This window comes from Gopherus flavomarginatus, chromosome 25, assembly GCF_025201925.1.
Source record: "Gopherus flavomarginatus isolate rGopFla2 chromosome 25, rGopFla2.mat.asm, whole genome shotgun sequence".
Classification (NCBI taxonomy): Eukaryota; Metazoa; Chordata; order Testudines; family Testudinidae; genus Gopherus; species Gopherus flavomarginatus.
Window position 1 is genome coordinate 6,295,627 of NC_066641.1, and position 23,986 is coordinate 6,319,612.

The 23,986-nt window shown below is 41.2% G+C and overlaps 1 protein-coding gene across 4 annotated transcripts in view; it reads left to right on the top strand.

Annotated features, from left to right (window-relative positions):
- The window catches only part of TANC2 (tetratricopeptide repeat, ankyrin repeat and coiled-coil containing 2), a 628,479-nt gene that overhangs the window by 82,257 nt on the left and 522,236 nt on the right, over positions 1-23,986 (top strand). For all 4 annotated transcript variants that reach the window (XM_050934871.1, XM_050934879.1, XM_050934880.1 and 1 more), the window contains exon 2: positions 19,558-19,621. The gene's annotated coding sequence lies outside the window, so the exon portion shown is untranslated. The remainder of the gene's footprint in view (positions 1-19,557; positions 19,622-23,986) is intronic.

Sequence of the window (23,986 nt, forward strand, 5' to 3'; positions counted from 1 at the left end):
CTTAGCCTGCCAAGTATTCCTTCCCCAGATCTCAGGCAAGGTGGCGCAAGTCCCAGTAGACAGTATCGCGGCCATGATCTATATCAAGAAGCAGGTAGGAGCTCAATTCTCTGCCCTATCTCAGGAGGCCATCTGTCTATGGGACTTTTGCGTGAAGCACTCTATCCATCTCGAGGCATCACATCTTCCAGGAGTCCAGAATGCTCTGGCGGGTCACCTCAGCAGATCATTTTCCTCTCACCATGAGTGATCCCTTCACCCAGAGGTCACCAGCTTCATCTTCCAAAAGTGGGGTTCTCCCCAAGTTGACCTGTTTGTGACCAAACTGAACAGGAAGTGCCACTAGGTTTGCTTGTTGTGCGGGCAGAGCCTGGGCTCCCTCTCCAGAGCTTTCCTGCTTCCATGACAGGATTCCTGCTCTACGCTTTCCCTCTCGTCCCTCTGGTTCACAAGATCCTCCTGAAAATCATGTAGGACAAAGCGAGAGTTGTTCTTCTAGCCCCGGCATGGCCATGTCAAGATTGGTTTGGCATGCTGCTGGATCTTTCAATAGCAACCCCACTCCTGCTTCCACTCTGTCCAGGCCTGATCTCATAAAACCAAGGCTAGTTGCTACGACTGAACCTTGCCTTCCTTCACCTAACTGCTGAACCCAGAGCAACAGTCCTGTTCGGAGCAAGTTCAACAGGTCTTGCTAGGTAGTAGGAAGCTGTCCACTAGTGCTACGTACCTGTCCAAGTGGAAGCGCTTCTCAATATTGGTGTCACATTGAGGTCTGTCTTCAATCCAGTCTCCCCTCCACACTATTTTGGACTACTTGCCCCATTTGAAGCATCATGGTCTGGCCCTGTATCTATCAAGGTGTATTTGGCAGAAGTCGTGCCTTTCCACACGCCAGTGAAAGGCAGGTCTATGTTCTCTCACAAGATGACTTTCTGGTTCCTCAAAGAACAGGAGAGACTCGATCTTCAGGTCTGCAAGCTGATCCCTCTATGGGAATTAAACCTGGTTCTGTCAAGGCTATGGGCCCTCCCTTCGGACTGCTAACATCATGCCCTCTCTTTCTCCTCTCTTGGAAAGTCCCCTTCCTGGTGGTCATCACCTCAGTTAGAAAGGCTTCTGAAATCAGGGCCCTTATGCCAGAATCACCATACATGGTATTCTTCATGGAGAAGGTCCAACTGCACTCTCATCCAGCTTTCCTGCCAATAGTGGTTTCATAATTCCATAGCAACCAGGCAATTTTCCTTCCAGTCTTCTTCCTGAAGCCTTACAAGAACTCTGAGGAACAGTGACTGCACTCACTGGATGTTAGGCATGCCCTTGCCTTCTATATAGAAAGGACTAAACACTTTTGCAAATCAACATAGCTCTTTATAGCAGTAGTAGAAAAGATGAAAGGACTTCCAGTATCAACCCACTGGATCTCATCCTGGATAACCGCCTGTGTTCAGGCTTGCTGTGAGCAGGAGAATGTCACACCTCTGACCATGCTACCCACTCACTCTACAAGAGCCCAAACCTCTTCAGTGGCACTGCTTGCACAAGTCCCAATCCAAGACATCTTCAGGGCAACAACTTTGTCTTCGGTGCATATCTTTGCATCCCACTGTGCCATCACCCAACAGGCTTGACATGATGCTGGGTTCAGAAGAGCTGTATATCTGTGAACTCTGAGCCCACCTCCTGAGGTACTGCTTGTGAATCACCTAATGTGGAATAGACATGAGAAGCACTCAAAGATAAAATGGTTACTGACCTTCTGTTACTGTTGTTCCTTGAGATGCGTTGCTTCTGTCCATTCCATGACCCACTCTCCTACCTTTCTGTTGAACTTGACTGGCAAGAAGGAACTGAGAGGGTTTGTGGCCAGTGGCGCCCTTTATACGATGCTTAAGTGCGCGGCACCAGAGGCGGGTGCTAGAGCTGTCCCGACAGATATCACTGACGGAAAAATCTCCGGCAACAGCACACACAGTATGCACACATCTAATGGGGAATGGACATGAGCAACACATCTCGAAGAACAACAGTTACGGAAGGTCAGTAACCATTTTTTATACAACAATCACTAAATAGCACATCCTATTTAAAAGGGAACTCATGAAATTTAGAGTTGGAATTATGTCTGTAGTACTAGATTGTTTCCTACATAGATTTGCACAGAAGTTATAGTTGTGATTTTAATCTGATTTCAGAATGTCATCCAAACTTAAGCAAGTTGTCAGATGAATATCAGCTGCTGTAAGTGACAGACAAAATTAGAAGATGAATCTCATTGTAAAATGAAATTCCGTATACATGAGGCCACTTCAGACATTTCTCACCAGGGCAACTGGTTGAGTAGCCTGTTTAGTTCAGTGATGAAGTGGCATGGCTTTCAGAGACAGATGGTGGTCATAATTAATGCCTTTGTACTTTATGTTCTCTTAATAGAAGAAAAAATAAGTTGTTGATCCCTCTGAGAAAATTTGGTCACACTGTTAAGATCATTGTACAATATACAATCTATGCTAAATTTGTGTTGGAGATTTCAAACTAAGCAAATTAAATTAGTCTTGCAATATTGCCGTGAAATTTCTACTTAAATACAAAATCTGTTTGGTTAGCTTTACCATCATAAGACATCACCTTAAGGGGAGTAGAATTATGGAGTTCTTATTAATTTAACCTTATCTGGCATCCTGATGACTTTAAATTATGCACAATATTGATGTCTGCTATGTTGTTGTAGCCGTGTTCATCCCAGGATATGACAGAGACAAGGTGGGTTGGGTAATATCTTTTATTGAACCAAGTTCTGTTGGTGAAAGAGAGAAGTTTTTGAGCTTACGCTCTTGTGAAGAAGAACTCTGTGTAAGCTCAAAAGCTTGTCTCGTTCACCAACAGAAATTGGTCTAATAAAATATATTTTATTATCCACTTTGTATCTTGCACTATATTGCTGACCATCTACCTAGAAAAATAGAATAGATGGTACTTTATGAATCAACAGCTTGATTTTACAGCTGTGGTGAGTCCAAAAGCCACTGGGTTCACAGCACCTCTGAAAATCTGGTTTATGTTGTTTCTCTTCAGTCCATTTAATAAAACTCAACCAAGTGCTTCATCTGATGATGGTCAAGGAATAAGCAACTTGTAATATTCGCTGTGGAGCAACTTAGCACAAGCCTCTGCCATCATGTTACATGAACTTAAGAAAATTCCAAAGGCAACATTAGAGCTTGTTCTCAGCTCAAGAAGCTAAAGTAATAAAAAAAAAATAAAAAAATAAATAGCTGAAAATCTGAAATTAATGTGAGAAAGATTGGGCAACCAACCCATGGGCAATGAGGACCCCTAAAATCTGATATTTAGCAAGATGAAATATGTACTTATTTATCTTAATTTAATGAAATGGGTAGTGATCTGGGTTCCTATTGTATAAATTAAGATAGAATATTCTAAGAAGTTGTTCTCCATGACCACTAAAGGTAGGACAAGAAGTAATAGGCTCAATCTGCATCAAGGGAAATTTAGGTTAGATAGCGGGAAAAAGTTTCTAATGGCAAGGAATGTTAAGCATTAGACTAGGTGTCTAGGGAAGGTTGTGAAATCCTCATCACTGGAGGCTTTTAAAAACAGGCTAGATAGTCTTAGCACAGGGGGCTTGACTAGATGACTAGAGTTCCCATCCAGCCCTACATTTTTATGATTTTATATAGAATAAAATAATCACACAGCACAATATCATATTAATGGCTGGTCATCCAACCTTAAAACATAAATAAAATAGCTCTTAGCAAGTACAATAAGAAATCAATAACACACACAATAAATCCCTCCAACCCTAAATCCAGCTCATCTCTAAAATCCTGGGATTTGAACTCTGGTGGCCTGGAATGGCAGAAAAGTGATAGAAGGGGAATGAGTTCCAAAGTCAAAGACCAATCTCAAAGAATACAGATGGCTTCCTGTCTTTTACATCAAGGGAGCTCTAGTTCAAGTGCCTTTGCTCATCTGAATTATGACACAATGGTTTGTGGAGAAAGGTGATATCTCTGGTAGCTGGGACCTAATCGTTAAAGGTTTTTATAGGTTTAAAAACACCTTGAGTTCTGTCTAGAAACCTGCTGACTGCCAGTACAGGTCATGGAGCACTGTTTTATAATTTCAAAGTATGATGCCATACACCGTTTCCCTTTTTAAAATAATGAAACAAGTGTGTTCCCATTTGACAGACCATACTGCTCTGTGATGTGAGTAGTCACTGAAATTTTATCTCTGAAATAAAAGGATTTGTTTTCTGGATATTATTCTGTCCAAAAGGTCTCATACACAGTAAAAAATCTTACAAATCATCAAAATATATACATAGGAATTGACGTATTGGATCTGACCTTGTGGTCCCTTTAGGACAGTATCTTACTTCAAAAGTGGCCAGCATGAGATACTTCAGAGGAATGTACAACAAAATATGTAGTAGGAGGTTTAGGGATAATCTGCTCCCCAGTAAAATCTCATTGTAATCCATAACAATTAGATTTTGGTTTAAACCCTAAAGCATGGAAGTTTTAGATCTCTTTCAGAATGTTTTTGTCAGCATTAGCTGTTATAACTCTGGATGGTTTTGTTATCCATATAAATATCCAATCATTTGAACCTGTTAAATTCTTCCCTGCAAAATATCCTGTGGCAATGAGTTCTATCATTTAATTATACTGCTGGATATTTTTCAAGGGGAAACACTGTGAAAGTGGCCCTTCCAATTAATATCAGAGGGGTAGCTGTGTTAGTCTGGATCTGTAAAAGCAGCAAAGAATCCTGTGGCACCTTATAGACTAACAGATGTTTTGGAGCATGAGCTTTCGTGGGTGAACAGCCATTTCGTCAGATGCATGTTAGTGGAAATTTCTAGGGGCAGGTATATATATGCAAGCAAGCTAGAGATAATGAGGTTAGTTCAATCAGGGAGGATGAGGCCCTGTTCTAGCAGTTGAGATGTGAAAACCAAGGGAGGAGAACCTGGTTTTGTAATTGGCAAGCCATTCACAGTCTTTGTTTAATCCTGAGCTGATGGTGTCAAATTGCAGATGAACTGAAGCTCAGCAGTTCCTCTTTAAAGTCTGGTCCTGAAGTTTTTTTGCTGCAGGATGGCCACCTTAAGGTCTGCTATAGTGTGGCCAGGGAAGTTGAAGTGTTCTCCTACAGGTTTTTGAATATTGCCATTCCTAATATCTGATTTGTGTCCATTTATCCTTTTCCGTAGCGACTGTCCAGTTTGGCCGATGTACATAGCAGAGGGGCATTGCTGGCATATGATGGCGTGTAGGTGAATGAACCGGTGATGGTGTGACTGATCTGGTTAGGTCCTGTGATGGTGTCGCTGGTGTAGATATGTGGGCAGAGATGGCATCGAGGTTTGTTGCATGGATTGGTTCCTGAGCTAGAGTTACTATGGTGCGGTGTGCAGTTACTGGTGAGAGAATATGTTTCAGGTTGGCAGGTTGCCTGTGGGTGAGGACTGGCCTGTCACCCAAGGCCTGTGAAAGTGTGGGATCATTGTCCAGGATGGGTTGTAGATCCCTGATGATGCGTTGGAGGGGTTTTAGCTGGGGACTGTATGTGATGGCCAGTGGAGTCCTGTTGGTTTTTTTCTTGGGTTTGTCTTGCAGTAGGAGGCTTCTGGGTACACGTCTGGCTCTGTTGATCTGTTTCCTTATTTCCTCGTGCGAGTATTGTAGTTTTGAGAATTCTTGGAGGAGATTTTGTAGGTGTTGGTCTCTGTCTGAGGGGTTAGAGCAGATGCGGTTGTACTTCAGTGCTTGGCTGTAGACAATGGATCGTTTGATATGCCCGGGATGGAAGCTGGAGGCATGAAGGTAGGCATAGCGGTCGGTAGGTTTTCGGTATAGAGTGGTGTTAATGTGCCTATCACTTATTTGCACCGTTGTGTCTAGGAAGTGGACCTCCCGTGTACATTGGTCCAGGCTGAGGTTGATGGTGGGGTGGAAGCTGTTGAAATTGTGTTGGAATTTTTCCAGAGTCTCCTTCCCATGGGTCCAGATGATGAAGATGTCATCAATGTAGCGTAGGTAGAGAAAGGGCGTGAGTGGACGAGAGCTGAGGAAGCATTGTTCCAGTTTGGCCATAAAAATATTGGCATATTGATGGGCCATGCGGGTGCCCATAGCGGTGCCACTGATCTGGAGATAAATTTGATGACAATATATGAAATAGTTGTGTGTGAGAATAAAGGCACAGAGCTCAGCAGCCAGTTGTGTTGTGGCATCATCAGGGATAGTGTTCCTGACAGCTTATATTCCATCTGTGTGGGATGTTTGTGTAGAGAGCCTCTACATCCATGGTGGCTAGGATGGTGTTTTCTGGAAGGTCACCAATGCATTGTAGTTTCCTCAGGAAATCAGTGGTGTCACGGAGGTAGCTGGGAGTGCTGGTGGCATAGGGTCTGAGTAGAGAGTCCACATATCCAGACAGTCCTTCAGTGAGAGTGCCAATGCCCGAGATGATGGGGCATCCAGGATTTCCGGATTTGTGGATCTTGGGTAGTAGATAGAATAACCCTGGTCGGGGCTCTAAGGGTGTGTTGATTTGTTCTGGTGTTAGTGTAGGAAATGTCCTGAGTAGATGGTGCAGTTTCTTAGTGTATTCCTCAGTGGGATCTGAGGGAAGTGGCCTGTAGAATTTGGTATTGGAGAGTTGTCTGGCAGCCTCCTTTTGGTAGGTTTTCACACCTCAACTGCTAGAACAGGGCCTCATCTTCCCTGATTGAACCAACCTCACTATCTCAAGCTTGCTTGCATATATATACCTGCCCCTGAAAATTTCCACTACATGCATCTGACGAAGTGGCTATTCACCCACGAAAGCTCATGCTCCAAAATGTCTGTTAGTCTATAAGGTGCCACAGGATTCTTTGCTGCTTCCAATTAATGAGGCCCTTTTGGAACTAGTGAAGACCCTGTAGAATACTCCAGCTTTGTTGGCTCCCACAGCTCTGTGCGCAGACAAGCACTACTGTGTTTCTGCCCAGAGATTTGAGTGTTTTCATTCTTATGCAGCCATGAATTCTCTTGTGGTTACGACTGCGAATGAGAGAGTGAGGCAAGGGATATTCAACTCAACCACCAGATAAAGAGGGACCAAAAGAAGTGACATGTTGGATAGAATGATTTAGTCCACTTCATCTGTTCAAATGTGTATAGCTAATCAGCAAGCACCATTTGTTAAGTATAATTTTTTTAATTGGGAGTCTGTCAAAATTTACGGATATGCTTCCTCGAGACACAAGGCAATAGTTTAAGGCTATTTTGGCAGAGTGCTGTTCGATAGCAAAAACATCTCATCAGTTGGTGTTGGATGTTGTAGAAGTTTCCTCTCGAGTTATTGCCTCTGTAATAATGAGAATAGCCTTGTGGCTGCATAATTCTGGTATTGTGCCTAGTATACAACAGGCTATAGAGGACCTTCCCTTTGATGATCCTTTTCTATTATCAAATAAAACTGATGAGACGTTACATTTCTTCAGAGACCATGGATGGCTGTTCCTTAGAGGTCTCTGTATCCTAAGAGATGACAGCATAGACCTCCAAATCCTCAGTACTCCCAACTGTTCTGTAGACAGCCTGTCTATCCACTCAGGCAATTTGATTTTTGGAAAAAGAAGAATAGACCTCAGAGAAGGAGGTCTAGCTCTGGCTCCAATCAGGAGGCTCGTACCCAGCTATCTGTGGGGAAACCTCCCTTTTGGCTGTTCCCATGAGGATAACAGTTCAGTCACTTGCAGTTTGCTGTCTATTTCCCCCATTTGGGAACAGACTATCCCACTCTTTAGATGCTTGGGAGGCCATAAAGGACAGGTAAGTCCTATGTGTACCGTGAGATGGAAATATTAAATTCTTCTCTACTCTCTCGCTTCCCACTCTCCTGCTTTCACCATTTTCAGGGACCTATCTCATGCTTGTTGAAGAAATTTGGACTCTTCTCTCCTTAGAAGCTGTAAAAGGAGTTCCTGTGCAGTTTCAAGGAAGAGGTTTTTACATGACGTATTTTCTAATTCCCAAATCCAAGGGCAGCCTGGATGCATTTTGGACACCTCAGAATTTCAACAAGTTCATCAAGTATGTGAGATTCTGTATGGTTTCCCTTGCATCAATCCTTCCATCCCAGGATCATGACAACTGGCTTATTGCCCTTAAACTTCAGGACACTTCATGTCAGGGTGCTCCCAAACCACAAGAAGTTTCTCAGATTTGTGTTAGGGGGCCATCATTATCAGTACACAGTACTTTCTTTTGGACTATCATCAGCACCTCACATATTCAAATCACAAAAATTCTAATTGACATGAATTGGCTTCTTCATTGGTGGCCAAAGTGAGAATGAGCATGGACACTGACACTACTCTCTTCTCCTAGAGATGATCTCTCAAGGTCATGGTTGATGCACATGGGTGAGCCAGTGATCTATTTTTTGGATGGTGAACTCTTGTCTCTAGGGCTACACCATTTTTCATGAGCCATAATTTTCCACTTAAGATAAAAACCGTGTGTATGTGTTTGTATTTATATAGAGACGAAAGTGCATTTTTCTGAAATTGCACATTTGAATGAACCATTGAAGTCCATTTTCCCCTCCTTTCATTGGAAATACTTCTTCATAATTTTATTTTATTTTATTTTTTAAAGAAAAGTCTATGGGCTCTTGGAGGAATCACTCATCCTGACATTTTTTGCTAATGAGGGGGTTCACTAATTACTTTTTCTTGCAAGTCTACTTAAAATTAATATAATATTTTGTGAAGAAAAAGAAAGAGCTGAAGGGTATGATGATTTTAAGTTGTAATTTTAAAGTTCTTTTCTTTCCTTAATTTGGAGATGGGTTTTTTTGGTGTTTTTATTTAGTAGTAATACTTTGGGGAAGTGTGTGTCTTATTTCTTTTTTTCCTTTACTCAGCATAGTACAATATGTAAAGAATATATTAGATTCTTCGAAGAAAATAATAGCAAGATACTTGAATTACATTGCTGCACGGTGGCTATGCTTAGACTATTCTAAATGAGCTCTGGCCTCCACTAACAAAAGTGCCTGTGTGTGTATATCCACCTGATAGCACAGTTGGTTCCAAACTAAGGCCCCACTCCTGAAATTTTCTCCATGTGGTCAGACTCTCTTTTTTTTCCATGCAGATCCTTGGGGCTCAAGGCCTTGCCTGCACTGGAATTTTTTTTGTTTGTTTAATATAAGCTAAGGCAGTGTTTCTCAAATGTGGCCACTGTGGCCGCATGCGGCCTCCAGGGACTTTTCTTGTGGCCACAGCCGTCTAGGTGATGATTGTGGGCGGGAGCAGGGGGAGGAAGGACAGCAGCAGTCCCTCCCTTGGGGCCTCCAACACGGTTTGAGCCTCGTCCCCTCTGCAGACACAAACACTGGAGGAGCAAGCAGCCAGTGAGTTCCCCATCTTCCCAGGAATGGTGGAGTCAGGCTTCAGCCCTGTGGTGGCAGGCGGCAGGCTCCATCTCCAGGCACTGGGGTCTGTCTCAGGGCTTTGGGCTCTGTTCCCCGCTACACAGTGGTGGGCTTCAGCCCCTGTCCATGTGGCAGTGGGCTCTGGCCCTGGGCTCATCCGTAGAGCATTGCCCCAGCCCCCACTGCTTCCCCCAGGCCCCCATTCGTTACCCCCTATCACCGTGGCCCTGCTGCCTCTCTACCCACCTCACCATTCAGGGCTTAATTTGGATCCTGGCATGCCAAGGCTGAGCAAGTCTGCTGTGAAAAGTGATGTTATGTCTACACTAGCATTTTTGTTGAACGGGGTGTGAACAAAACACCCCCGACAGACAAAAGTTTCACAGAAGCGCTGGTGTGGGCAGCAGTATGTTGGCGGGAGACACTCTCCTGCCAACAAAGCTGCTGCCGCTCATTGGGGGTGGTTTAATTATGCCGGCAGGAGAGCTTCTCCCGCCGGCATAGAGCAGCTACACAGGAGACCTTACTGTGGCACAGCTGCAGTGGTACAACTCTGCTGTTGTAAGGTCTTTAGTGTAGACATAGCCTTAGTAGCTAGCTGGGAGGCTGTGAAAAATAATATTAACATACAAGTATTACTTTTTTCACAGCAGCAGACTTACTAGCCAGAAAGTCTTTATTTAAAATAAAATAAAATAAAAAGGGAGAGGGGGCAACCAAAAAAGCAAAAGAAAAAACAATAAAGACAAGAATGTATAAAGCACTTTATTTGTGTTTCTAGTCTGTTTAGGTCCAGTGAAAAATAGAAACAACTGTACATTATTTTTATTATTGCAAAAAACCCTACATAAATAAATTACAATGATTTGGAAATGTAAATGTGCATATTTATTCATTTTTCCTAAAATTAAGTAAGTATTTTAGGAAAAATTGTCAGAGCGGCCATCAGCAAGAGTTGGTGACCACACTCTGAGGCCACCAAAAAATTTGTTATGAGAACCCTGGAGCTAAGGTGTGAATTTAAAGAATGTCGCCAAGAAGTTATACAGAAATAATTATATGGATATAACTGGTAAAAATTTTCCATGTAGACAAGGTTTAAGTTTGCTTCCTCTTTTGAAGAAACAATATATTGGTGTAAGGGACTGCTATCTGGACCAGCTGATGAAGGAGGCGACGAGTTTCACCTTCTCCCTGGAGCAGGATTTCCCTGTGAAGAATCTCAGAGCAGCTCCAGTGAGACTGTACGATTACTACGAGACGGGTAAACACAGAGGCTGAGTACAGCGCCCCTGCAGCTCAGCACCTGACGCTGACACAATGGGAAATTCACGTTGAGGCCCCCGCCCCTGCTGGGCAGCCCCGTCCCCTCCTGTCCCGAGAGCCCCTTGCTGGCAGCCGACACCTGAGGATCGGGGGGGCACGGACAGGCCTCATCTCAGCTGCTGCTCTTCCCAGAACCAGCTGCGCTATCCCCCTTAGCACCTTCTTCAGCCAACGCCTCCCTGTTCGCTCTGCAAACATCCCATCTGCTCTCCCATCTCTCAGCCTCCAGACCAGCTGCGTGATCCCAGCTGTCTGTCACGCGCGGGGAACGATGGCTGCAGTGGGGACTCCTGGGGTTTGCTGCCCATCCTGCCTGGAGCAGCAGGTTCAGTGTAAAACAAAATAATAAAAACCCATCTCTTTGTTAAAAAAAAAACAAAACAAAACTGGTTTTACTAACTGATCTCATATGGGTATGCAGGTTTTTTCAGTGATAGCTTAAATGTAAATGTTTGAATGTGTAATACTACATTACTTTATTAAGGTGGTTATGAGATGCAATCTGAAAATGCTTTAACCATATTTAATGGTTAGTGTGGAGTAAGTATGAGAATACATTTTCACCTTCTGATGATTAGGCATTGTAAATATAACAATAACTGTATTACAGATTTAGGTAGAAGTCAAAAACTGGCAGAAAGGGGAACAACTTGTCAGATGATAGTGAGTAAAGAGAAGAGCTGAAATTTAAAAGTAGAAGATCCATGGAAATATCCTTGCAGATAAAATTGGAGATGTGCAATAACGGAACGAAGAGGGAGATGGGCAGAGTTTTAGTGTTCATGTTAGGCTAACGTGAATAGAGAATTTAAGATGAGATTGGAAAGTGGCATGGTACCGCAAAAGAAAAAGTAGAAACTCGGCACAGATGGGCCTTTGAGTGACTCCTGACTGAGATAAGAAAGGCTAAGGCTGGAGGAGCAGAGTGAGAAGGTAGATAGAAGATCAGTGAAAGGGTGCAGAGTAAACTTATGTAGAGCTCTGAAAACAAGAGTTGGGTTGTTGTTTTTTTAAATTGGATTTGGAGACTTATGGGGAGCCGTTTTAAGCAGTCAAAGAATTTGGGCTGCTGTCTTCTACCTAACTAGACTAAGAAGATTTCTTGGAAAAACGGAACCAGAAATCGGGCCTGACTTTTGTTCAGTGACCAGAAAATGTCTTGATATGCTATGAATTGGAAAAACCCTCAGGCTTTAGGATATTAGCATGTATTTGAATCATGCCTTGTAACTTGGTAGCATGGTTCAGATTGTAAAACAGTGTGACTGATTTTTTAAAAAATCGAGAAGAAGGGCTAGAGAGGGAGTTTGTTTGTTTGTTTAATATTCTGTCAGCAAATTTGTTGAGATCTAAATTCTGAAATGTTATAAGTCTCATACCATTAATTAAAGTGCAGAATCTACAAGTGTAATTAGAAAGAGTATTATAGACATTTAAGGAATAAAATGCATTTTAGCAATGTGCAGATTTTATTGACAGCTCACTAAGAGCTGCTGCATTCACATAAAGATTTGTAATGTAATTTTGAGTGGATGGAAGTTCACTGTTTAGACACTCACTGCAGAGAACATTCATGAACTACACTCTGAATACAGATGAAATATCGTCAAGCAAATTATGGGTAGTCAACACATTATGTATGAAGTATAAACTATAGATAAACTAGTACTGTAAAGTACAAAATAGAAAATGTGTTATTACATTATGCGATGTTAAGCAGACCAATGACAGTAAGCTGCTGAAATATTTTAAAAGAAATATATCTTTAGTTATCCAAAAAATAGTACAAATTGTTAAGCTTTTCAGTTATCAAGTTGTGAAGCATCCACCACCTTAAAGAAGAAATCTGTCTTTCCTCTATCTTATAGCTATTTTTTAAGGTACCACCTATTACCTTACTGTCTAAGTGGTGACGAACAGTTATGAAGAAGGCATAAAAAGGCTTAAAGGTGCTTTCTTTTTGGGACTGGGTGGATTTTTTATGGAGGTGATTGATAAGGAAAGCCTTTCTTGATCTGAACCTGGTTAGATTTGGGTGCAGTCTAGTCTCCTTCAATGCTTTGAGCACAGCATTTGAAAGTCTTAACCTGGATTTCTCCAGTTGTATCATTCCTGTGGAGAGCAAATGTCTTGGAGGGTCGTGAATGACCAGACAATTCTGGAGATATTTCAAGAAAAATACTACTGTATATTGCTGTTTTAGCTATAGTACGTAAATTCTCTTAAATTGTTTTGGAAATATATGTTGTTACTTTAACATTTAACTACAATAACAAAATACTGTATTTTAAAATGGCAAACTATTTCATATAATTTATATACAAACATTTCCCCCCAGTATTATTGGTGATCATTTATTTTTAAAAAATCAACGAACAGTCCGGTGGCACCTTAAAGACTAACAAATGTATTTGGGCATAAGCTTTCATGGGTAAAAACTCCGCTTCCGTGGCCAGAAGTGGGTTTTTTACCCACGAAAGCTTATGCCCAAATTTGTTAGTCTTTAAGGTGCCACCGGACTCCTCATTGATTTTGTGGCTACCCTTCTGATTTATTTTTAAGTTATGGAATCTGTCTCCTAGTAATCATAAAAGTCAGGAACTAGAAGCACTGGCTGGAGACAAGCAGAGTATGGTTTGAAACTATGCAAAGTTTCTCCCATAACTCTATTTACGAACCTGACTGCATACTGATCTCAAGTACTTATTATTATTATTATAGCCCTCTGTTTAACACTGCCAAACTGTAGGTTTTGAGATGCAGATAAAACTAAGAAAATAAGATGACACTATCAAACTCAATTTCTCTGTTATTTGCTGCCAGTCATCAATATATTTTTCATGAAGTGCAGCTTTCTCTATATTGCCTGGAAGTTACTCAAACCTTCCAGCCAAATAAAGTTCAGCAAAGAATTAGAGCTTGTTGATTTTTGGTATTCTTTACTTGTAGTCATGCAGACTAATAATATCCTATTATGAATATATGTTGCAGGTGTTTTTTTGGTTTTGGTTTTTGTTTTAAATCAACCATCTAATAGAATAAAATATGTCACTTAAGGGGTTTGCTGTAAAATAAAGGTAATCAAATGTAGTCAGTTTTTCTTTATGAAATGCTGGTTTGAGAACCTCTTCTCTTCTTTCCCTGAAAATTAGAGAGAACTGTTGTTAATATTAAATTGATTCTGCATCTAATGTTTTAGTTCAGACTAAGTGTGCCAAGAGAAGCAAACCCCACATACTGTTTCTGTTTCCCTGAGTTAAGAGATCCCTGGATCATATCAGCATGAATTATACATTAAAATTACTACAAATATTGCTACTTTTTATGACATTCAGTAATACATAGCAGTGTCTAAGAAGATGATATAGCACAGTATGTAGTTTTTTCTAGAATATTACCAATTTTCTTTTAAAATTATTTCTGGTGAAAGGTTTTAGATTGGAAAGATTTGACTGCTGTTTGTGTGTATATGTGTCCACAAAATAGTGTAACCTTAGCTCTGAATTTCCTGGATTTTTCAGGTGCTAGGTTTTGGGCTAACTACAACATTGCTGCAATGTTTATTCCTTCTGAAGTTACTGAAATGTACTGTCATCTTTAATTCCATTTTAACATAGTTTTTAAAAAAGATTAAAAAATTTATGTATGAACACTAAACAAGAAACTAAAAGAGATGGTTGTCGTGATATTTCTAAAGATTTGAATATATTATCAACCTTAAATAATTTTTAAAAATGTAAAGGAAGAATCATGGTTACATCAAAGCCAGAGTATATCAGCTAATTGCACTCGCCTTAGAGCTGCTTTGCATCACAAAGGAAATCAAAGCCAATGAGATGTACTGGTCAATCTGGCTGTTAATTTGCAATAGTTTTAGGCTTGGTTTACTTTGTCAGTTTATGTCACTATAACTAAGTCATTCAGGGATGTGGAAAATCCACACCTCTGAGCGATACATTTATCCCAACCCAGGGAGGTGGAATACCTATGCCAACAGAAGGCGGTCTCCCATCAGAATAGGTAGTGTCTTTACTAAGTGCTGTAGCACTGTAAGTGTAGACAACCCCTTAGTTCAGTGGTTCTCAAACTTTTTTTTTCTGCAGACCCCTTGAAAATTACTGAGGGTCTCGGCAGATTACTTAATGATCTTTCCAAATGTTGTTTGTACCATTAGCTAACTATTGTAAAGCCATTTGGATAATGCACTATATAAAAAAACCTTAATAATAGTAAAAGTTTTTTTGTTCTACGAATAAAAGCACATAACTCATATTTTAATATCAGTAGTCTTACCTTTCTAATGCAATGGATGTGCCCTCTCTCCCCCGCCACAGCAGTCCTGGAGCTGGGGATGACGGGAGTCTCTCCCTCTCTCCCCCACCGCGGCAGCCCCGGAGCTGCGGCTGGGAAGGAAGGGGGGATCTCTCCCCCACCACAGCAGCCACACAGTTGAAGCTGGGCTGGAGGGCCATATTTCCCCAGCAACCACAGCTCTGGAGCTGTGGAAAGTTGCCTTTTTCTCTGGCCACCGCAGCCATGCATATCTGAAATTCTACCCACCCCCTCTTCTCACTCTATTGCCTCCTCCCACCTACCCCTCTATTCCCCCCAAGGCCACCACCTCATCTTACATGTGCGTCTTCTCCAGGGTCCAGGCACATAATTAATGGAGCCACACCTACGTGGCTCCACTAATTGGGTGGCCTTTCATTCAATTGTGTGCGGTTGCCCAGGCTAGCATCTTAGAGGGAACTATCTGTGGACTACCTGAATGGAGCTTGCGGACAACTGGTGGTCCATGGATCACAGTTTGAGAACCTCTGCCTTAGGGTTTGTCATCACTGATACAAAGTTGGGTTTTTTACAGTGAGATAATTAACATGCAATAATTTTCTCACTTGGAAATCCTAAATAGAGAGAAGGCATTTGTAGGTTTTACTGTGAGGTTAGTGAGGTGAGGTCAGCATTCTATCTTCTGTGCATGACTGACCCCACTTAGTTGTCTTGCTGGAAATGTAAAGTGCCTTGTCTCTACTGTTTTTGCAGAGAGACATCTAATGAGCAGTAAATATGCAGCTTTTTTTAATCAGTGAAGATGTAGCTGTACTGGTTTAGAGGACAGTGTTAATGAGACTAGTGGTATGTGAAGGGTTCAGGGAGGACTCAGACTCTGAGTCCCAGTGTGTCTGTGCTTTGAGCTCCCTCAGCACTACTGCCTCAGTTCCCCTAGTAGTGTTTCCTCAATGCACAGTGAACCAGGGCAGCAGTGACTTGGCAAGCCTTTCAAGTGCTGATGCACAAGCTGGCATGTAGCCACAGGCTATTTAATGAGTAATGACAGTGGAGACGGCTAATCTATCAGTGAGAATACTTGACATGCGCCCAGTTTCCCTCATACTGCTGAGTAATTTCAACTAATAGAATTGTTGCATGAAAATTAGCTTCAGAGAAAGGATGGTGTTTGGTTGAGTAACTCTGATGTCACAGTAGCCCCTCTTAATTTACCTTTACTTCCACCTAAGCCTAACTGTTCCTGATGTAAGCATAAATTAGATACAATTTTAATACTTAGTTTAACTATAACTTAATTTCTTCAAACATTGCATATGCACAAGATTTCAGTTAATTTTATTTTCATTGAAAGTTTGAAGTGTCTGCATTATTCCATTATTGAGATAATTCAGGATAAATAAAAGATGGACACAGAAGGCTAATTTCTTAAAGGACATAGTTTTATTTAATTTTAATGCATAAATTAATCAAAGGATTTACTTGTAAAGCCTCAGAAAATGTGTTCTGTATTCTGAGATAAGTGCTGCTAATTACGAGAGGATGTGCTGTATTTTTTATAGTGTTACTCCCTTCTTCCCCTGGGGAAAGGCTAGGGACCCTGAGTGGCGGGGTGGATGCAGACGAAAGTAAGTTCTGGGTTTGATGGGTTGGAACTGGAGTTGGAGAAATCAGGCACAAGGCGATCACTTATAGGATGAAGAACAAATTAGCTTTTAATGATTGCAGCTGTCTGGGGCCTCTGAACGAGTCCTGGAACTAGCTTCAAAACAAAAGGAAAGGGGCTACTCACCCACAATTACAGCTGTCACCTTACTCCATTAAATGTAATCAACCTTTCCGAGATCTTGTTATCCTGCAGCCTTTCCCTCATGGTTACCACCACTAACGGTCATAGCTGCCTTTCTACCCTTCTGGCCCCATAGAGCTAGCAATTAAAAAGCCCTTTCATTTGGCCAATCAAGGCCAAGGCCCATTGAGGTGGAAACATCTCCGACTCTGACTGCCATTAAGTCTGCCATTCCTTGTGTCTGCTGTGGGCCTTTCAATGTACAAGCTAGATGACTTCCTGCAGACTTTGTCTCCTTTCCCCAGGGATCAGGCTTATTATAGTACAGAGCAAAGAGATTGTATCCCTGCTCTGAGTCCAAAACTCTTTGATTTCTGATACGCACTGTGACATCTTGTAGTAGTCGTAATTGCATTAGTTTGAATGCGATACAGGGAGTCTTCGGACTTACGACGCAATTCGTTCCTCTGAATTGCGTTGTAAGTTGAAATGCTGTAAGTCAAAACCTCTTTTCCCACAGGAATCAATGATATGAAGGGAGGATAGGTTCCTGAACCAAGACTTGATACACTATTTTCACCACAATAACCCAGATTTTTATACTAAATTAATTATAGATGACTAATGTTGCAACATCAATGTATTTACTGTACACTGTATTTTGTAAACAGCGTTCAGATAAACACACAAACTCACATATGCTGCTCAGAATGCTGGAAACAGGCTCAGAAAGCCAGGGAGAATGGCACACAAGCTAAGCCTCAGTCAATCACTGTTCAAGCTTTCTGATTGGCTGGGTCCGGAAGCCAATTAAAAATAAGCTGCAACTCTACCCGGCAAAAAGCTACCCTGGTCCCTCGAAGCCAATCAGAAGCGACTCCTTCCAGCTCTGTACCAGTATAATGCAACCAGGAAGTGATTTCAAGCGAACTTTATGCATATCAAGTGTCGTAAGAATGAAACAAGCGTTGCAGGGGCAAAACAGGTAGTGGGTTGAAAAGCATTTTAAGTAGCATCTGATGACTCCCTGTATATAGTTGAGAGTCACTGGCATATTGTTGGCAGGTGAGCCCATGGTAGCTCTGTGTGTCTCCTAGTGGTCTCAGATAGATACTGAGGAGAAGAGGGGATAGTATAGAGCATTATGGGATACCACAGGTGAGGATATTTATAGAGGAGGAATAGTTACCCATAAGCACTATGGGTTTTGCTGAAGAGGAATGATAGGAACAGCTTCAGTGCTGGGCCATCAGTTTCTGGTGTGTCATGTAGGCAGGTTAGCAGTATCTAGTGGTCTAATGTGTCAAAAGGTGCAGAGAGGTCCAGCAGCATAATCATAGAGATCCTGTCATTGGCTATAAGAACTGGTCATCTTTTGGTGCACCTATTGCTCTCTCTGTTCTGTGCCCTGGTTTGAACTCTGACTGTGAGGTATCCAGGAAGTTGGCTGCTGTCACATGTTGGAGTTTAGTGGTTATGACTTGCTCAGTTATTTTGCCCAAGAATAGGAGGTTGGAGATGGGAAGGTGCTTGGTAACTTCAGAAGTGTTAAGGCAGAATAACTTCCCAAATGTATGGAATGTATGACTGTCAGATGTGCCAAAATTTTGGTGCAAGAACATCTGAGAGATTCCTGTTAAGGTTTTGCACTGAAGTGTGAGTTTGGTGAAACTGGGGTATGTATTGCTTCTCGATATCTGTTGGAGGTGGAAATGAAAGCCTTATGTAGTGTTGGAATGTGTTATTGCCAGTGTTGTAGGTATTGTGACAGTGGCAAGGAATGCAGGAGACTTGTCTCTTAACTTATTTCCACGCTTTTCAGTTTTTGAGTTGGTGAATGTTTCCTGATACAACCCTGTCACTTAATTAATTTTAGTTTGTTTATACCTTTCGTCTTCCTTTCAACTTTTTTGTTCTAAACAGCAGCAGGTATATCAATGAAGCCTTCTGCGATAATGTCCCAGTAGATGCCAAGAAGCAGGATTCTGCACACATCACAATATAAATATATGTGATAAAACATCTTTCCATAGACTTTATACTATTTTTCGAAATACAGTACAGTATTTATAAGTGACCTTTTCAAAGATACCAGGTGATGTGGACGGATGAACTAATTAAACAGCTACTGTACATACTTGATACAGGAACCAAAACTAAATCCTGAAATTTTGACTCTGTTTTAACTCCGCCTTCAGTGAAAGTTGTGCTTGAATAAAAACTAAGTAAAGCCTTCAGGACTTAACCCAAAAAGCTTAGTAGTGCACAGAAAAAAAATACTCACGAGTAGTTGCAAAAAATGGTATAAAGTGCTTTCTTTTTAAATATTACACCGTAGTGTATATATTGAAAGAAACACTACGTTATACTTTTTCGTAGTTCTTCACATGAAAATCACTGAGGGTGAGAAAAGTGCTCCAAGTGGTCAAAATTAATTTTGATCAGTTAAAGATTTACAGCTATGGAATTTTAATGGTGAGGAGAACTAAGAGGTGATAGCTAATACATTAATACCCTGTAGAAAGCTGTCAACGGTTCATGTGGTGATATTATTGTGACTTTATATACCCTTTCTTCAGTGGGGTTTAATTTTGAATTCCAAAAATGTGAGATGTAATTGGCCAGATAATTAAATGGAATGTTTTGAGGGTCTTAGTACTAAATGTTGTTTTTGTGTCTTGCAGGATTTTTGGCACATGGAGGAAGGCGATCATCACTTAGAAATTTAACTCAATTCCACATTTCAAGGTAGGAGGTCCCCCACTTCCCCCTTCTTATTTATTAAATCAGTGAGACTGTTCCTTCAAGTAAAATGGAAATCCTGTAATTTTTTTCATGTTCATGTCTGTGCTATTCTTTTATTAATCAAGAAGTGTAATACAGTAGGTGATACATTCTTCCTTTATCAGTGTTATAGTTCTTCTGACCTGATGGATTTGGAAAAGTGGCATGAAACAATCTTCCTTATTAATGTTTGAGTTTTATTTGTGTTATTTCCTAGACATAAGTGACATAAAATTTGAATTAAATAAAAATATAATCATGCAGAGTTCTAAACTCTTCCTCTGGTTTTAAATATCAACATGCTTGTTTTTAGTTACTGATTAATATAATGTAAGATTAATTTTATGATAAAAGTTGCACAGAAGTGGTATAATACTTTACTATCTATACTAAAAGCTTCCTCCAGTTTGTGCTGCCTCCATAGCAGCAGGCAGCCCAGACACATCTCCCTGTTGCAGAGCTTTTCTGAGAAAAATTCCAAACCTTATTACAGAATACTAGACTAACAGCTTGGTTTAAAAATTCGATGGTTTAATTCCCAGCCGTGTCTCAGGGCTGCATTTGATGTTTTGGAGAGTTTCCTCTCAGTTCTACTTTCTTTTCTGAGGTGTTTTCAGTGACTGGTCCCCCTGAAGGCTTCAGAGAGACATAGGATGAGAAAAGTCAAGAGGCAAAAGGGGAGGTCTGGGTTCAGTGGGGATCTCAGCTGACTGTGTAGGGGGGAAAAGGACTCTTTCACAACCCAATCCGGGTGGGATTACATAAACCCACCCTTCCCAGGGTAGGAAAAAAGCCAGTCAGGATTGGAGAGGCCATGTGGACAGTGCAAGAAGAAAGTTTGGCAGTATGTAAAGGGCCTTCAGATATAGCTCCTTTCCCCTGTTGCCACCTCTATAAAAGGCCTGCTCGCCCCCGCCCCGGATCCGTTCTTGTATCCTGGGCTGAGACCAAAGTATAGCAGGATCAAAAGGAACCCTGACAATGTTATTGATCCATTAGAAGTTGGAAATGGTAGAATCATGAATAATAATTCGGAAGAGGAAGAAGCGTTTAATAAATATTTGTGTTCAGTATTTATGACAAAGGCAGATGATGTATTCAAATCTTGTGGTGGTGGTGGTGGTGGTGGTGATGATGATGATGAAATATTCCCCACTTTTCAAACAGTGACATATATTAGATAGCAGCTATTAAATCAGAAGGTCTGGATAATTTGCATTCAAAAGTTTTAAAAGATCTGGTCAAATTGCTCTCTGGATTGTTAATGTTGATTTTTAATACCTCTGAGTAAGTTCCAGAGTACTGGAAGAAAGTTAATGTTGTGCCAGTATTTGAAAAGGGTAAATGGGATGATCCAGATACTTATAGGCCTATTCAACCTGACATTGATCCTGGGCAAAATAATGGAACAGCTGATACAGGACTCAATTAATAAAGAATTAAAGGAGGGTGATATAATTAATACTGTTCAACATGGGTTTTGGAAAATAGGTCTTGTCAAAATAACTTGGTATCATTTGGATGAGACTATGGGTTTGGATGAGAAGGTAAGAGTGTTAGTGTAATATACATAGAATTCTGCAGGGCAGTTAACTTAGTACCACATGACATTTTCATTAAATATCTAGTATCAAAATCAGCTTGGCACATATTAAGTGGTTTAAAAATATCTAACTAATAAGTCTCAAAATGTAATTAATTGAGAATCCTAATTGAGTGGATGTGTTTCTCATGGTGCCCCACAAGGATCTGTTCCTTATGCTATTTAATATTTTTATCCATGACCTGGAAAAAAACATAAAATCATTATTGCTGAAGTTTGCAGGTGGCACAAATATTGGGGAAGTGGTAAATAATGAAGAGTACAGGTAATTGATAGAGTAATCTGGATTGCTTAGTGAACTGGGCATTGTCCAACAATATTTAAGTATGGTCAAATGTAAATGTATAAATCTAGGAACAAAGAATGTAGGGTATATTTACAGGATGAGAGACTATCCTGGGAAGCAGAGAGTCTGAAAAAGACTTGGACTTTCTGGTGAATAATCTGCTGACCATGAATTCCCAAAGCAATGCTGTAGCTAAATAGGCTAATGCTATCCTCAGATGTTTAAATGGGAGAATATTCAGTAGGAGGAGAGAGGTTGTATTTGGCACTGGTACGACCAGTACTGGAATACTGTGTCCAGTTCTGATGTCCCTATTTCATAGAGGATGTTGATAAATTGGAGAGTTTCAGAGAAGAGGTTTGGGAAATGTGCCTTATAGTGGTAGATTCAAGGAGCTCAATCTTTTAAGCTTATTAGAGAAGAAGATTAAGTGGTGGCTTGGTCTTTAAGTACCTACGTGGGGAACAGAAATTACATAATATTATTAATTGTTTGAATTATGGTACCACTTAGGAGCCCTAGTCATGGACTGGGACCCCATTGTCATAGGCACTGTACAAACACAAGACAAGGTGATGGTTCCTTCCCTGCTCTAACAAACTTACAGTAACAAGATGGCTGAAAGCTGAAGCTAGACAAATTCAGGTTAGAAAGAAGGCACACATTTTAAACACTGAGGGTAATTAATTATTGGAACAACTTACTAAGAGGTATGGGAAATTCTTCATCATTAGAAAACTTTATGCTTTTCTAAAATATGTTCTCTATTTCAATCTTTGCGGTTGGACTTGGAGCAGGAATTAATTCAGAAAAGTCCTATACAGAAGGATAGACTAGATGATCACAGTGGTCTTTCTGTCCTTAAAATGTATAACTCCTGTGCATCTCTGCGGAAACAGACCCATCTGTCCCATGTGGATACGATGCAATAGAGAAGGTTATAGCTTCTGGGCAGCCTGTTGGGACAGTCTGTACCCTTATGCTCTCCCCTTGTACAAAATCTATCAATCTTGTAAAAAGTGCAGTGTGAGGTATCATTTGAAAACTCATAATTTGCTAAGCATTATTGTCCTGGTAAAATATATGTGGCAACATTGTATGTAAAGTTAAGATTCTACTGTATGATATTACTAAGACATGTTCCAAATCTGGAGAGTGCTCACAAATGACAAAAGGCTAGCTGACACCTCAGTCAGATGTCAACAAAATCAAATGGACCATTATCCAGTAAGTGACTGTTCTTTGGCAGGAAGGAAGATGTGGGTGAAAAATCTACATCTTGACAAAGAAACAGCTTGGGGTTCCCATCCACACAGACTTTGAATTCTGATCTTCAGCTGGAGGTGATTTTCAAAGAAGGGAAAGAACTATAAGAAGGGAGAGCAGATGCCACAAATTATCTCTCCCTTTCTCTCTACCCCTGGCATCGATGACACTTGAAGAACAAAGGAAGCAGCACTGGACTGGGGGAGGGCCCCACGGCATCCCGGGTTTGGTGGGACTGCAGCTGGGGCCACATGCCCCAGCCTTGTGGCGTCCCGGGCTTGGCGGGGCTGCCCTGCAGTGTCCTGGGCTTGGCAGGGTCCACTTTCCCCAGCCCTGCGGTATCCCAGGCTTGGCGGGGCCCGCACGCCTTAGCCCTGTGGCTTTCACCGGAGGCTGCATCTGGGGCTGCGTGCCCCCCTTGCGGCTTCCCAGGGCCATGTCCTTCCCCTTCCCAGGGCCGTGCACCCTTGTCTCACAGCTGGGCCTGCTCTGCAGCCAGGGCTGTGTGTCCCTTGTGACTGCGACCCCCACAACAGCCGCTGGAGTTGGGGCTGTGTCCCCACCCCCCATGTAATGGACAAGTAATGGGCTCCTTGGTTTTTTGTTTATTGCCAGTGACCTGTTCGTGACTTTTACTACAAATAACCGTGAAAAAATCTTAGCCTTATTCATGTTTACCAATTGTTGGTGCATGCAGTTTTCCCTGTCAGTATCTGGAATTAAACATACCCCACAAGTCCATCCCATACTTCAATCAGCACCATGCCCCTACTTAAAATAATCTAGGAAATTAACATACAGAAGTTTTCATTGTGAAGCAGAGTCACTACAAACATAACATACCTGTCTTAAACCCAGAAAAATAAGGGAATTAAATATGCTCTAAGGAGATCAGTCTTCCATCAACCCCTTTACCAAACTTTTCTCAGCACAACATACTATTATACCAAAAGTCCACAAATAGTAATGTTAGTAGAAGGTAGTTTGGTAAAGGGCTATGTGGAGAAGAGAAGGTTCTGAAAAGAGTTTTTTCCTCCAGTCATTTAAATTATTTGTTACCGAGATGTTGGGGCTTACATTAGCAAAAAATACACTGCAAACTAATGTTAAGATGCTGTACTAGAGCAGAGGCAGTGATGGGAGAAGGTAATCATGGACTAGAAGAGGGTCAAAA